General features: G+C 32.9%; 1 protein-coding gene across 2 annotated transcripts in view; it reads left to right on the top strand.

Moving 5' to 3' along the window:
• Positions 1–416: 416 nt before the first annotated feature.
• The window catches only part of LOC105338019 (uncharacterized), an 86,258-nt gene continuing 72,457 nt past the window's right edge, over positions 417–14,217 (top strand). The window contains exons 1-4 of one of the 2 annotated variants that reach the window (XR_010710802.1): positions 446–532; positions 7,824–7,987; positions 8,147–8,270; positions 9,933–13,892. The gene's annotated coding sequence lies outside the window, so the exon portion shown is untranslated. Of the gene's footprint in view, positions 533–7,823; positions 7,988–8,146; positions 8,271–9,932; positions 13,893–14,217 lie in introns of those variants that run through there. The other variant, XM_066075205.1, reaches the window with a different exon arrangement.

Here is a 14,217-nt window from a genome sequence, read left to right on the forward strand (position 1 = left end):
GTCATTTCTTGTTTCCTAAAACCGAAACTTTTAAAAAAAATATTATATAGGCCTTAGCTATAAGAAACTTGCAATTCGAAGGGGGGAGGGGAGTGTCAGTGTTGCCATTTCCCTTCTATAACGTTAGCAAATAATAATATAGGTCAATGTGCAATCTACATTGTCCCCAAGCACTGACCCCCAACCCATCCCACGCACATACAAAAAAAAAATCGCAATCTTAGAACTATTCATTTTCCCGGTAATTGCATTTTCCCTACATACTGACTTTTTTTGTTTGTTTGTTTGGTTTTTTTTTTTTTTTTACATTTGTTCACGTACACGTATATCCCTGGAACTCTTTTTCATTTTTTTTTTTTTGGGGGGGGGGGGGGGGGGGGTTCTAATTTAAATAGAAACATTTTTGTTTGGAAATGATGTAATCGTGATTCATGATCAGTCACCCGCGACGTGATTAGAGTTATCGTCCCTTCAACAATGATTGCCAAACCAAGTTAGGGGAGACACCGTGACTTTAAGAAAATTGTAAAAGGTGGGACCTAACTGTGTTTTCATTTATTTATGTATATGTGTATATTGCAAATATACTTTAATGATCGTTGTTGAAGCCTGGAAAGAATGATAGACATTTAAAATCGTAGTTTAAAAGTAGTTTTGTAATTGTACTTTCGTTTTAATTTTTTAAAACTAAAAGTTTCGATTTTGAGAAGTGTAATTGATTTACACTAGACCAATTTAAAATAAAAAGTAGTGAATAACACCAATGAAATTCATACAATGTATAACCATGCAGGGACATATATACTAACGGGATAGGCAACTTCTACATTCGCCATGTTTATTTCACAAACTATCACGCGAGCCTTGACAAGTTTTTAAAACTCTGTTTAATAATTGGTACATACGTCCCTGATATAACAGAATATTAGTCGAAAACATACGATGATTATGAAAAGACGGTACCCCATGGGCCACCCTTTTATGGCGCCAGGCTAAAATCACAAAAATGAGCTTAAGCTTGACATAATTTCACAGTTGATAAACTAGGTTTATCGATTGTTAACTATAGTTTACGAACTGCAAACTATACTTAACAATTCATTAACTATAGTTTTTATGTGTAAAACCATATTTATCGGTTGTATTTAAACTATATTGGCCTGTGACCATTTCTTGCTAATGCATAATTACAGATGTTTCGTTCATAACTTGATGTGTTGATAAAATGATGTAATCAATGCATTGGGGAGAATGGTACTCGGTGAGAACTGGTTGCACACTGGTAGTTTTCGAATACAAATCTATGTTTTTCTGTTAGTAGATAAATGTTAATAGATTTTGCAGATAAATATAGATTCACATCTGTAAACTTTAATTTACATTATTTAACTATAGGTAAGAGTCGTTAATCATAGTTTCACAAATTATCAGATAAACTAAGTTTTACAACCTTTATTAAACCAAGTCAGTTAGACTGTGAAACCATAGACATAAATAATAACAGAGATTGGCTACTGATCGAATTCTCGTGAAATTCCGCGGTTGCTATTGTAAAGTGTTCCCAGTGTAAATCAGTTTATCTTTCTAATAAACAATTATATCCAAATATAAACAGCTAAAACCTATTACCAAAACATTCAAAATATTATATTTTCGTGAGTTTATGTCATATAAACAATATTAAAAGAGGAGTTTTAGGAGGCAGTTGATTACCCATCGTCTGAGATTACGTCAATATTTTATAGGTGGCCAATATATTTTCTATATATTAATCTTATTTTTAAAATTTTTGTTTCAAAAATGTCTAAAACCTATGTATTTTTTTCATTAAAACAATATATTTTTGGTTTAAGATCATTATCTCAGTTTACTAAAATGTAGTTCTCAAAGTAAGGTTGGTCCCATACCATTTTTCAACAACAAAGCACGTTAATGGCGGAGTTACCAATATCTGTTATTTATGTCTCTGGTGAAACTATGTTTAGTTCATTTTTGTGACTTTGGCGTGCCATACCCTTTAATTAAGGTTTTTTAGCTCACCTGAACCGAAGGTTCAAGTGAGCTTTTCTGATCACCCGTTGTCCGTCGTCCGTCCGTCCGTACGTCCGTCCGTCTGTCCGTCCGTCTGTAAACTTTTCACATTTTCAACTTCTTCTCAAAAACCACTGGGCCAAATTTAACCAAATTTGGTACAAAGCATTCTTATGGAAAGGGGATTATAAATTGTTAAAATAAAGGGCACAGCCCTTTTCAAAAGGGAGATAATTGCAAAACAGTAAGTATAGGGTGCATGTCTTTAAAAATCTTCTTCTCAAGAACCACTGCACCAGAAATGCCAATATTTACACAAAAGCTTGTATATATAGTTAAGATTCTAAATTGTAAAAATCGTGACCCTCGGACCAAAACTGGGGCCCCAAGCGGGGTTCAAAGTTTAACATAGAAATACATAGGAAAATGTTTTAAAAATCTTCTTCTCAAGAACCACTGCACCAGAAATGCCAATATTTACACAAAAGCTTGTATATATAGTGAAGATTCTAAATTGTAAAAATCGTGACCCTCGGACCAAAACTGGGGCCCCAAGCGGGGTTCAAAGTTTAACATAGAAATACATAGGAAAATGTTTTAAAAATCTTCTTCTCAAGAACCACTGCACCAGAAATGCCAATATTTACACAAAAGCTTGTATATATAGTGAAGATTCTAAATTGTAAAAATCGTGACCCTCGGATCAAAACTGGGGCCCCAAGCGGGGTTCAAAGTTTAACATAGAAATACATATGGAAAATGTTTTAAAAATCTTCTTCTCAAGAACCACTGCACCAAAAATGCCAATATTTGCACAAAAGCTTGTATATATAGTGAAGATTCTAAATTGTAAAAATCGTGACCCTCAGACCAAAACTGGGGCCCCAGGCGGGGTTCAAAGTTTAACATAGAAATACATATGGAAAATGTTTTAAAAATCTTCTTCTCAAGAACGACTGCACCTGAAATGCCAATATTTACACAAAAGCTTGTATGTATAATGAAGATTCTAAATTGTAGAAATCGTGACCCTCAGACCAAAACTGCAGCCCCAGGCGGGGTTCAAAGTTTAACATAGAAATACATAGGAAAATGTTTTAAAAATCTTCTTCTCAAGAACCACTGCACTAGAAATGCCAATATTTACACAAAAGCTTGTATATATAGTGAAGATTCTAAATTGTAAAAATCGTGACCCTCGGACCAAAACTGGGGCCCAGGCGGGGTTCAAAGTTTAACATAGAACTACATATGGAAAATGTTTAAAAAATCTTCTTCTCAAGAACCACTGCACCAGAAATGCCAATATTTGCACAAAAGCTTGTATATATAGTGAAGATTCTAAATTGTAAAAATCGTGACCCTCGGACCAAAACTGGGGCCCCAGGCGGGGTTCAAAGTTTAACATAGAAATACATATGGAAAATGTTTTAAAAATCTTCTTCTCAAGAACCACTGCACCAGAAATGCCAATATTTACACAAAAGCTTGTATATATAGTGAAGATTCTAAATTGTAAAAATCGTGACCCTCGGACCAAAACTGGGGCCCCAGGCGGGGTTCAAAGTTTAACATAGAAATACATACGAAAATGTTTTAAAAATCTTCTTCTCAAGAACCACTGCACCAGAAATGCCAATATTTACACAAAAGCTTGTATGTATAATGAAGATTCTAAATTGTAGAAATCGTGACCCTCAGACCAAAACTGCAGCCCCAGGCGGGGTTCAAAGTTTAACATAGAACTACATATGAAAAATGTTTTAAAAATTTTCTTCTCAAGAACCACTTCACCAAAAATGCCAATACATACACAAAAGGTTGTATATAAAGTGAAGATTGTAAAAATCGTGACCCCCGAACAAAAAGTGGGGCCCCAGTAGGGGTTTAGATTTTAACATATATAGGAAAATGTTTTAAAATCTTCTTCTCCAGAACTATAGTGCAACTGTTTGGGATATTATTATGCATACATGTACATCCTTAAGGTAGCTCGCGGGTTTACCTGCTTGTGAGAAAACCTACCTTTAAAATTTGCCCACGTGATCCATAGGTTTCAGAGTTTTATTTCTAAAATTTATTTGAGATTCGTCTGCGCGGTAATAATGTTATCGTGTTTCAAACACAGTGTCATGGATAAAATCAAGCAACGCCATTTCAATGAAATATATAGTAAAATGCACACCTTACTCGAGAAACGCATTACAAAACGATACTCCAAACTTTTAAACGATTCAGACGAAATTAATTATACTCAACACATCAACAGAGGAGATAATTATGAATCGATTCATAAAAAATAATCAGTATGTGTTCTCGGCCAATTTTTTGCAAAACAACTTTAAAGATTTAAAAGATTTTTCAAAACCTTATATTTTCATTACGACGTTAGCCCGACGTCATCATTTCCTTACGTCTGAGAACCCAAAAATTGAAATGCATTTATTGACAAGACTAGCTGATTAACACATTTTAGAACTTGTAAATACTTATTAGACATTATTGTGAATGTTATCAAATGCACAAATGCAATTAATGTAAGACTGTAAAGATACAGAAAATTGCTATTATTTTTATGAAATTCTGAGTCAATCAATGCCAAAACAAAAATGCCCGCAACTACTGACATAATAAGTTTGTAATCGTATAAGCCAAAAGAATTTTGAAAAAATTGATCGGTAGTTAAAATTACGGAAGTCATAATTGTAAAAAAAACAACCCCCCCCCCCCCCCCCCCCCCCCGATTTTAATGCATACGGTTCAATTAATTTACATGTCTATTTTAAAACATGATTTTAAATGGAAGAGTTCCAAAGCACACTCTTACTTTATAGAACAAAATGTGACAAAGCATGTGACATCTTTAAAATTTCAGCACTTGATATTATAAATGTTTGCTAATAAACAGTAATAAACTGCATTTAAGCTTTTTGAAATATTTCCTTTTAAGCTTCTAAATACCTCATTTGTGATTTTAAAAAAAGCATGTATGAGTTTACTATGATGGTCGACTCTTTAGGTCGATTCCTATTGTGACGTCAGCAAACCCGCGAGCTACGTTAAATAATGTAGATTCAAAAAATTGTAACTCCCGGACAATTGATGGGCACCAAGAGGGGTTCAAATTTTAAACATTTTAAAAAACATAAAGGTAAAGTTTAAAAATTTTCTTCTCAAGAACAACAATGTTTTAGTTTGTGGAATTTCTATGCATGCATCTTTCGCTTATGTAGATTCCTAATTGGTAAAATCGTGACCCCCGGACCAATACTGGGGCCCCAAGATGGGGTCAAAGTTTATTATAGAAATATAAAGGTAACATGTTAAAAAATCTTCTTCTCGAGAACTACAATGCTTCAATTTGTGAGATTACTATCATGCATACAACCTTGGATAATGAAGGTTCGACAGTTTTAAAATAGTGACCCCTGGACTAATACTAGGGACCCAAGATGGGTTAAAAGTTAAATGTAGAAGTACCGGTATACATGGAAAATGTTTAAAAATCTTCTTTTCGAAAACTACAATGCATCAATTTGTCAGATAACTATGTAGGTACCCTCAAATAGTGTAGATTCGAAATTATAAAAGCCGTGACCTCAATCTAATACTGGGGCCCCAAGAGGTGTTCAAAGTTTAGCATAGAAATATAGAGGGAAAATGTTGAAAAATCTTTTTCTAGGGAACTATAATGCTTCAGCTTGTGAGATAACTATGCAAGCATCCTTAAATAGTGTAGATTCCAAATAATTAAAACTTTAGCACTGGACTAATACTGTGGCCCCAAGAGGGGTTCAAAGTTTAACATAGAAAGATATATTGAAAATGTTTTTAAAAAGTTTTTCTCGAGAACTATAATGCTACAGTTTGTGAGATTACAATGCAAGGATCCTCAAATTGTGTAAACTCTAATGTAGTGGAACCAAGAGTTATCTTTCTTGATGTTCTGTACAGTCTGAGAGTTATTCCTCTTGAAGTGGAACTCTTCTACGTTCAGTTTTTCAGGTTGTGTACGTGCGGTCCCACCGCAGTGCTACACATTTTCATTCCTATGTTACTATTTATGTTGTTCAAGCCAACCATAAACCTCGGACCATAACTGGGTCCCCAGAAAGGGGTTCAATGTTTAAAATAGAAAAAGCATATGCTATGAAATGTAATGTTACAAGGAACTGCTGTTCAGGTGAGCGATGTGGCCCATGGGCCTCTTGTTTAATAAATGGAATAGACTTCTTCTCAGTCAAAATATGATTTCAATTGATATTCACATTTAAGCCAAATTAATATTCAATATGTCGTTCCTCTTTTCAATATAATTTAATTCTGGTTGTTAAGCCTCATTTGATTGGCTAAACAAATTTTTCACATATATCATATAACTTGCCTACATCAGAATACAACAGGCTTGCAAAACATATTAATCCGCTTGACGTTACATTTAATTTTGAACAAATTAATGTCATTTTACTATTACCCCGGTAAATGTGCCTTATTTTCTGATTTCTGAAGTAGAAAATTAGACTATAAGGAATAACTTTAATTTCTACATATGTTATATGAATTTAACGTACATGTAACCTTGAACAGTTTACACTCTTTTATAAACAGCTTTGCGGTTTATAAAGTGTAAACTGCCCAAAGTTAATTTACCAGTATATCGTATAACATAGGTAGAAATTAAATTCATTCCATAAAATATTCAGCATTTAAGCGCAAAGAATTACTGTGCAGTTTTGGTAAAATCACTTGTGTGGTTTCATACTTGAGAATTTCTTGCCAATCGAAATCGAAGTGGAATTCAATGGAGTTTTGATAAAAGGTTTCAGCCAGCTGTTTGCCTTTAATTGACACTTTCCTTTAGATGTCTGAAGAATCTTCAAAACCAAATGTGGATGGAGAATACAAATTTCAAATCAGTGAAAGCTCTGGTCATTGTGGTTCCTGCCTCATAATAAACATAGATGAAACTTGGAAGAGTATAAGCAGAGGATGCTCTGTTAAGAAATTTCGAACAGGGGCTAAGAGGGAAGTTGAGCGCCTTAAAGGAGCATTTAGTGGACAAGACTACCGGCATAAGGAAATAGGAGAAATGAATGAAAAAAATTTAGATGAAGAAATAAAAGAATATATTGACACAGAAAACCAAAGTAAGAAAGATTGATGAAAACAATTACATTTATCAAGTGGCATCGGAAGCAAATTGAAAGTGAGGGGCAAGCAAAAAAAATAAGAAATTAAAAAAAGGTTATTTTGTTAAGTATAACTTTGCAAAACAGTGGGATGGGGGGAGGGGGAACCCCCTGGTTCCGATGCCCATGTATCACCTATTGATTTGAATGTGATAATTCATTATCTTATTTGAAAATTTTGTTATAAGTATAAGGTTCATTGATATTGTAATAACCCTTGCTCTGTTTATCACTGTATACAGGGTTACTTTTGCCCTGTGCTTTTTATTTATTTTCGCCCTTCTACATTTACAATTGGTTTTGACTTTTGTCCCATTTGAATTTGCCCAAACACTGTTGAGAATACATACTCTATGAAATAAACACCGTTTAATATTTTTAAAAATTATTTTGAATTCACCCAGTCTTAAATTCACCTTCTGAAAATGAGGATGAAAGAGGTGAAAATAAAATGGGGTGAATATTTTCCTGTATACAGTATGTGCTTGAATTGAAAATACAGTGTATTCTACTGATATTTATTTCATAAGGATTTTACCCAAGTTCTTAAACCTAGATGTTCCATATCTAATACATGTAACACTTTTTTTTCTACTTTTATAGAAAATTTCAAAGAAGACAGTGTCTTTGTGTGTGTTTTGTTAGCTTTTGGCGGCCCAGGATATTTTTATAATAGGAAGGGAGAAAAAAAATCACTGTCCACTATCATATCAAAATTCAGGGACTGTACAAATCTCATTCAGAAGCCAAAGTTGTTTATTGTTCAGGTTAGAATACATTATTGAACACTTTAAGAATTATTAGAGTATATAAAACATGCTACATTTATGTGAAATTAGTGGTGAAATCAGATTGTTCGACCTAACATTTTCTTTTCTGTACACTACATAGAACATTTAAAATTTGTTACTTTTGCTAATTTTCAGACATGTGATGTAAACTTAAGACCTGTAGGAAAACATTTGTTTCGTGATGAAGAACCTAGTGTTGCTGGAACTAAACGCTGGCCACGGGAGGCAGATATTCTGATCTACGAGTCAAATATCTCAGGTAAAATGAAGTCAAAATATGGTATCCAAAGATGTACATACGGTGTAGTTATAGCATAGGTGTTAACAGGGTATGAGACACCTCTATATTATTTTCTTTCCCAAAATTGTTTCCTAACAGCATAGCGCGATGGGTAAGAGCATGACATATTAATCTGTAAGTTATGAGTTCGAAGCTTGATTAGACTTTTATATTTTACCTTTCCAAACATTTTTAATTCATTATTTTGGGGGCAAAAATTGTAAAATTTGTAATATTTAATATTTTCAATATCAACTGGTTTAAAAATCAAAAGGACAATATGCAGAACTATGCAATTTTTGCTCCAAAATTAAAGTTGTGAAGAAAGCTTTAAAAAAAAGGATAAAGATAGTTAAAATCCTGTAGAAAATTTAAGATATAAAAGCAAACTATCCAAAATATATCATGATATAAATATGATGTCATGAAGATCATATAATTTTCATAAATATTGATGAAATGGAGGAGAAAATATATGTTTTTCTTTTTTCTGTCTGTTTTGATCTAGAAACAGCCAGGGTTTGTTGCTCAAGTATCAGTTTTTACTAAAGTGTACTATAAATTCCTTATTTTACGCGATTACCTAACCCCACCATTCCGCTGTTTTGTATCATATTGTGAGAATATAAAATTGCGAGCACCAATTTTTTTGTTATAATTTCCTATACGGTAGTTCAAAACTGTCTGAAAAAAGTGAGATTTTCAAATTCGTGAGGGTTGCTTCTTACAATTAAACCCAGATATTAATTCCTAATATAAATATGAGCGTGGCAAACAGATAAACTATCCGGTCAATTTACTTTATATTTTGCACATAGTTTACTGGGAAGTTGACATTTCATTTAAAAAAAAAAACCCCAGTAAAAACATACAGTAGTACAAATGAAGATCCTGTCATTAAGGCTTGATGTATTCTTAATAACCTAATTGAACCAGAAATGCAAGAATACAAGAAACTCTCTAAATGGGTACATGTGTGAATTTATTTCATTATTGTGCTTGTGTTTTGTTGAAACATCTAGTCTTAATAGAATTCATAAGAAAACTACTTTAGCTTTATAGACCAATCCTAACTTTACAAAAGTTATGTCCCTTGGTCACCATCTTTGGGGAAAAGCCCATAGGTTTCTCACAGAAGCCTATGTACTTTTGAGGTTTTAATTTCGCATTTTCGCATTTAACATTAAAAATCTGTTTCCATTCTGTATTTTGATTGCCCCAGGATGGAGCAACCCACTCAAAGGAATAGATTAAATTCAAAGAGATTTCATCAAAGAATGCCCAAATATTTGGTTGCATAAAAGAAAGGGAAAGTTTGGTTTTTCCCATTTGACAATTTGGTTGACCGTGCAAAGAGAGAAACAACTTTTGCCAAGTGTGGATTGGACTATTTCTTACCTGCATATGTAGCTTTTATCAAGGCCTACATTCAGTGAAGACTTAAATTTTGATATACAGGTACTTAACAGGTATCTGCACTTCATATCAAAATTGCTAACCCACATATTTCTGATATATGCCCTTGATAATCATGCACACATATGAACATACAGAATACAAAACACTAATTGTTTAATATACAGGAATTACAATTGTTTGATATTTACACCATTACAATGAAGAATTTTGTTTTTGTTGTAGGGGAATATGACTGGCATCCTGGTTTAAGAAAGAACTCCTCTGGAAAGAACTCCTCTGGAAAGAACTCCTCTGGAAAGAGGAACTATCCTGCCTTAAAATGCAGCACATTCATCAAAACATTATGTGAAACTTTTGACAATGTACAAAAGGAAGAAGCCAGTAACCAAGAAAGGATTGACATCAATGAGATAATATTAAGAACCAATTTAAAATTGGTAAACTTCATTGATAATAAAATGAATTGGGATCTGCAAGATGAATCATGGAGTTCAGGTCCAAGGTTGCCAATAGTAACAGACCAGTTTTGTAAGCAACTGAAATTTCCACCAAAGAAGCAAAAAAACGAAGATAAACCAAACGACGAATAACTTCTGTAATTACTAATTGCCTTGATATCATGTGCCTTGAAATCAGTATATATGTTTTGTAAACCAATTTTTATTTTATTTAAGAATTTTTTTGGCTTTAGCTTCAGAACATTATTGTTGCTGATATTTCTCAATCACATCAAACCAGAGGCATTTTCAACAGAGGAAGTGGTCGTAGGTGCTTGCCAAAATCCCTTATACCCACAACAAAAATTTTGGAGAGTGCACACAGGCACCCACTCTGCTGAGCATGCCTCTGTTAACTGCATGTTCACCAAATTAAGTATGTGTTTTTTATGCAAGTTTGTACCAGTATATGGATGTTATTGCAAAACCATGGCATGTACATGACTGTATGTATTCAATATTTTTGATTTGAATTTAAATGCATTCATGGTACAAGGAAAACTTGTGACATACAACCCCTTTACAATGTTTCAACTGTTTGTCAGTGTGTTGGGAGTTGTTTGCATGCCTATATTTTTCTTTAGGTCAGTGGTCGTTTTTTTGGGCCAAGAAAAAAATTCATCACATGAATTTGCTGATTTTTCAGGTTTTGCTGCATTACCATAATCCATTTGCAGCTACCGTACATTGATTTACAATGCTTATTGAAAAGGGGAATAACTCAATTTTCATTTCCTAATATTGTAATGAATTTCAAATAGCAGCCTAACTACCACATTATACAGTACCGACCAGACCCAACCTAACACCAGAACTAAGCCTAGGTTTATTTGGGTTTGCTTTTTAAAAATTTGTGTCCTATTGGGTTTATATTTGGGTCTACTCAGGGTTTACTTTGGGTACACTCGGGGATTACTTTGGTTTACTCTTGGTGTCCACTTTATATACTATAGTCTGTCTCAAGATAATTATGCAGCACGTTTAGACAATTTTTGGCAGAATGCGGCTTCCACTAAATCAAGTACATCACTAAATGCATATATATATGTATAAGAATAGTTATATTGTGAAATACGTCAATTCAAATCCACGCCAACTTGTTGAAAAACTAATTTCCACCAAATATAGTATATGCCAAATACATGTATAATACATTTACAGTTTATTCCAAGTACACATGTACCGTCTGCTTTCAGGTGTTTACATTGTTGGTTACTCTCTGTGCCCACTCTGGGTCTACTCTGTGTTTACTTTGGGTTTACGCGGTGTTAACACTGGGTCTGCCTTAGCAAACTCGGAGTAAATTTAACACTAATTAAACCCCAAAAGTAAACCCGCCTGGTTTAGTTAGGGTCTTCTATCTGTTAGGTAGGGTCTGATCGGTACTACATGTATTTCAAAATTTTTGTACAATAATTTTATTTCCCTTTGACTTCTGCTTTATCTGTGTCCAATTTTTTTATTTGTAAATATCAATTTTATGATTTAAATGGAATGCTTGACAACTCGCCAGTGAAAATCATTACATGTATACAATTGTTCTCAGGTCAAAGAATGAAATACCACTAGATTACCTATATACCTTTGTTATATATACATTGTCCAGCCAATATCTGAGGTCTGGACCTAAGTGATTTTCAAATGTTTTAGCTCGCCAAAATCTGTTCTGAATGATATTTGTTAGAAGTCAGTTTCCACATCAATTATGCCCGGGGTGTTGAAGGGTTTTTTTGCCTTCTTTCTTCATATATCTCAAACCATAAGACCAATTTCATTTTTTCATAGAGACTGTGAACAAAACTTTTCTGTGAATTTTTTTTTTTCAAATATTACGTAGCAAAAGACCATATTGGGTTCAAAGTCAATACTTAAGTGAAAGAATTAATTGTAGATAGAATGATATTTTTCTTATGAATACAAACCAGAAATCGATGTACACCAAACTAGCTAACAAATAAGGAAATCTTCAAGTGTTATCAAATCATAATGACAAAGAGATCAAGACCATTAATGGGACATAACCTGTATTAAATTGATTTGAAGTAAAGCAATTCAAATTTAGTCAGATAGTTTTCTGCCTGACCTGTATATGATGTGATTATTTGCAGTTTCCCTTCATTTTCTTTGTAGATGTTTCCAAGGGAGGGGGGCATAAGTGTTTCACAAACATCTCTTGTTATTTAATGTTTTGGCATACATATGTTGTTCGGTATACATACCGGTATATGTTAAGTTACACAAAGTACTGAAATGTTTACATTTATATTCCTACTTAATCAGGAATAAAATACATAACTTTTAACATGACCATGATTGTATTTTATAATGTATATATTTATACTGATTACCGGTGTTTTTTCCCAAATGATTGTGTTGAATTTCATGTAGCTTGATTTTGACAAAGCTGAATCAGGATCTAATTAGGTTCAATCATTTTGCCTATGTATGAATTGTTACATACTTTGATCTTCATGACGTAGTTTCAAAGGCATTATTTAGCAGCATTCAGTTTATAAAACCCTATATTGAAAGGTACTTATTGACCCAGTAAAAATAATATAATTATATGCATTTGCTTACTTTATATGGATAAGTACGGAAGATAAATTCATACAGAGAGAGAGAGAGAGGGAGAGAGAGGGGAGAGAGAGAGAAAGAGAGAGATGCTAGTTTTCAGTGCTTTCTTTGGTGGTTTGTACAGCTATTCAGAAAGTGTTTAACAAAAAAAACTATTTTAAGGAGGCCGACTTTAGTTTGCATTGCGCATGTTTTTGCGCATTCTAATATAATACAGTTGATTTATACTTCTTATGAATTTTTTTCGATATCATTTATGAAAATGAACACAATAAATAAAATACAGATAAAAATATTTAGATATTTAAAGGAAATTTTTATTTTTAACAAGATTTTTACGTTGTGCGGTAGGGGAGCATTGCCATTGCGCTTTTGTGACTTTATGATAAAATGAAGCTTTGTAGGAGTGCGTTATAAGAAATAACATAAAAAGAAAAAGTAAAAATTGTACGCTGTTGAAATTTTATATACAGAATGATGCTATCCTCGACGACATTTTCCTCATTTTTGGAATGAATCCATTATACCAATCATCATTCGTGATTATCGAAATATATAGCAAAATTTGGTGCATTTTAATATTTTGAGATGGCCCCCACTAAAAACCAGACGGTAGAATTTTGTGTTTTTTACATATAAGGTAGGAAATGATATTACTAATCATATTTAACAATTTGAGAAAAAAAGCTATTGTAGTATTTTTTTAAAACTGCTTTGATGTGCGGAAAATGACAGTTCCCTATATATTCCTATAGTAAATGTACCTCTATTTTGAGATGGTCCCTAAAAAGAACCAGACGGTCGATTTTCATAAACCTTCGCAAATAAACTAGAGTGGGTTTCAATTACATATGGTTAAAAAATAAAGAGTTATGCTATTGTAGTTTTTCCGCAAAAAAACCCAAAATCGGCCTCCTTAAGTCTTTTGACAGAGGATTAATTTTTAATACAATTGTAGCTACCTAATTCATACCCACATTAAAACCATAAAAGGAAGGACATTATATCATACGATAAATATATGATTTTGCACCATATTTAAATGTATTGTTTCTTTATAATTGATATGAAATGTATCTGAATAAATAAAATCTCTATTTTAAAGGTACCAACAAATTTGTTTTTCATCGCCAGTGATTATTCTGTGAATGACAAGTCTGTTACGTAATGAATTTTGCACGGGTAAATACACAAGCAATTTGATAAAAGAAGAGAAAGGATTAAAGGATTTGCAACTGCACTGATGGATTAATAATAAAAGTGCTTGATGCATTTAATAATGATTGCAATTATTATGTTTTCGATAATTTGAAAGATTTTCAATTTGAACAGTGAAATTGGACAGAAAACTGACAATGCTTAGTACGATGAAAACTTTAAGGGATTTTATATGCTTCTAATATGGATCTGAAACAAATTTATGATTCCTTTGC

This window comes from Magallana gigas, chromosome 2 (assembly GCF_963853765.1).
Source record: "Magallana gigas chromosome 2, xbMagGiga1.1, whole genome shotgun sequence".
NCBI lineage: Eukaryota > Metazoa > Mollusca > Bivalvia > Ostreida > Ostreidae > Magallana > Magallana gigas.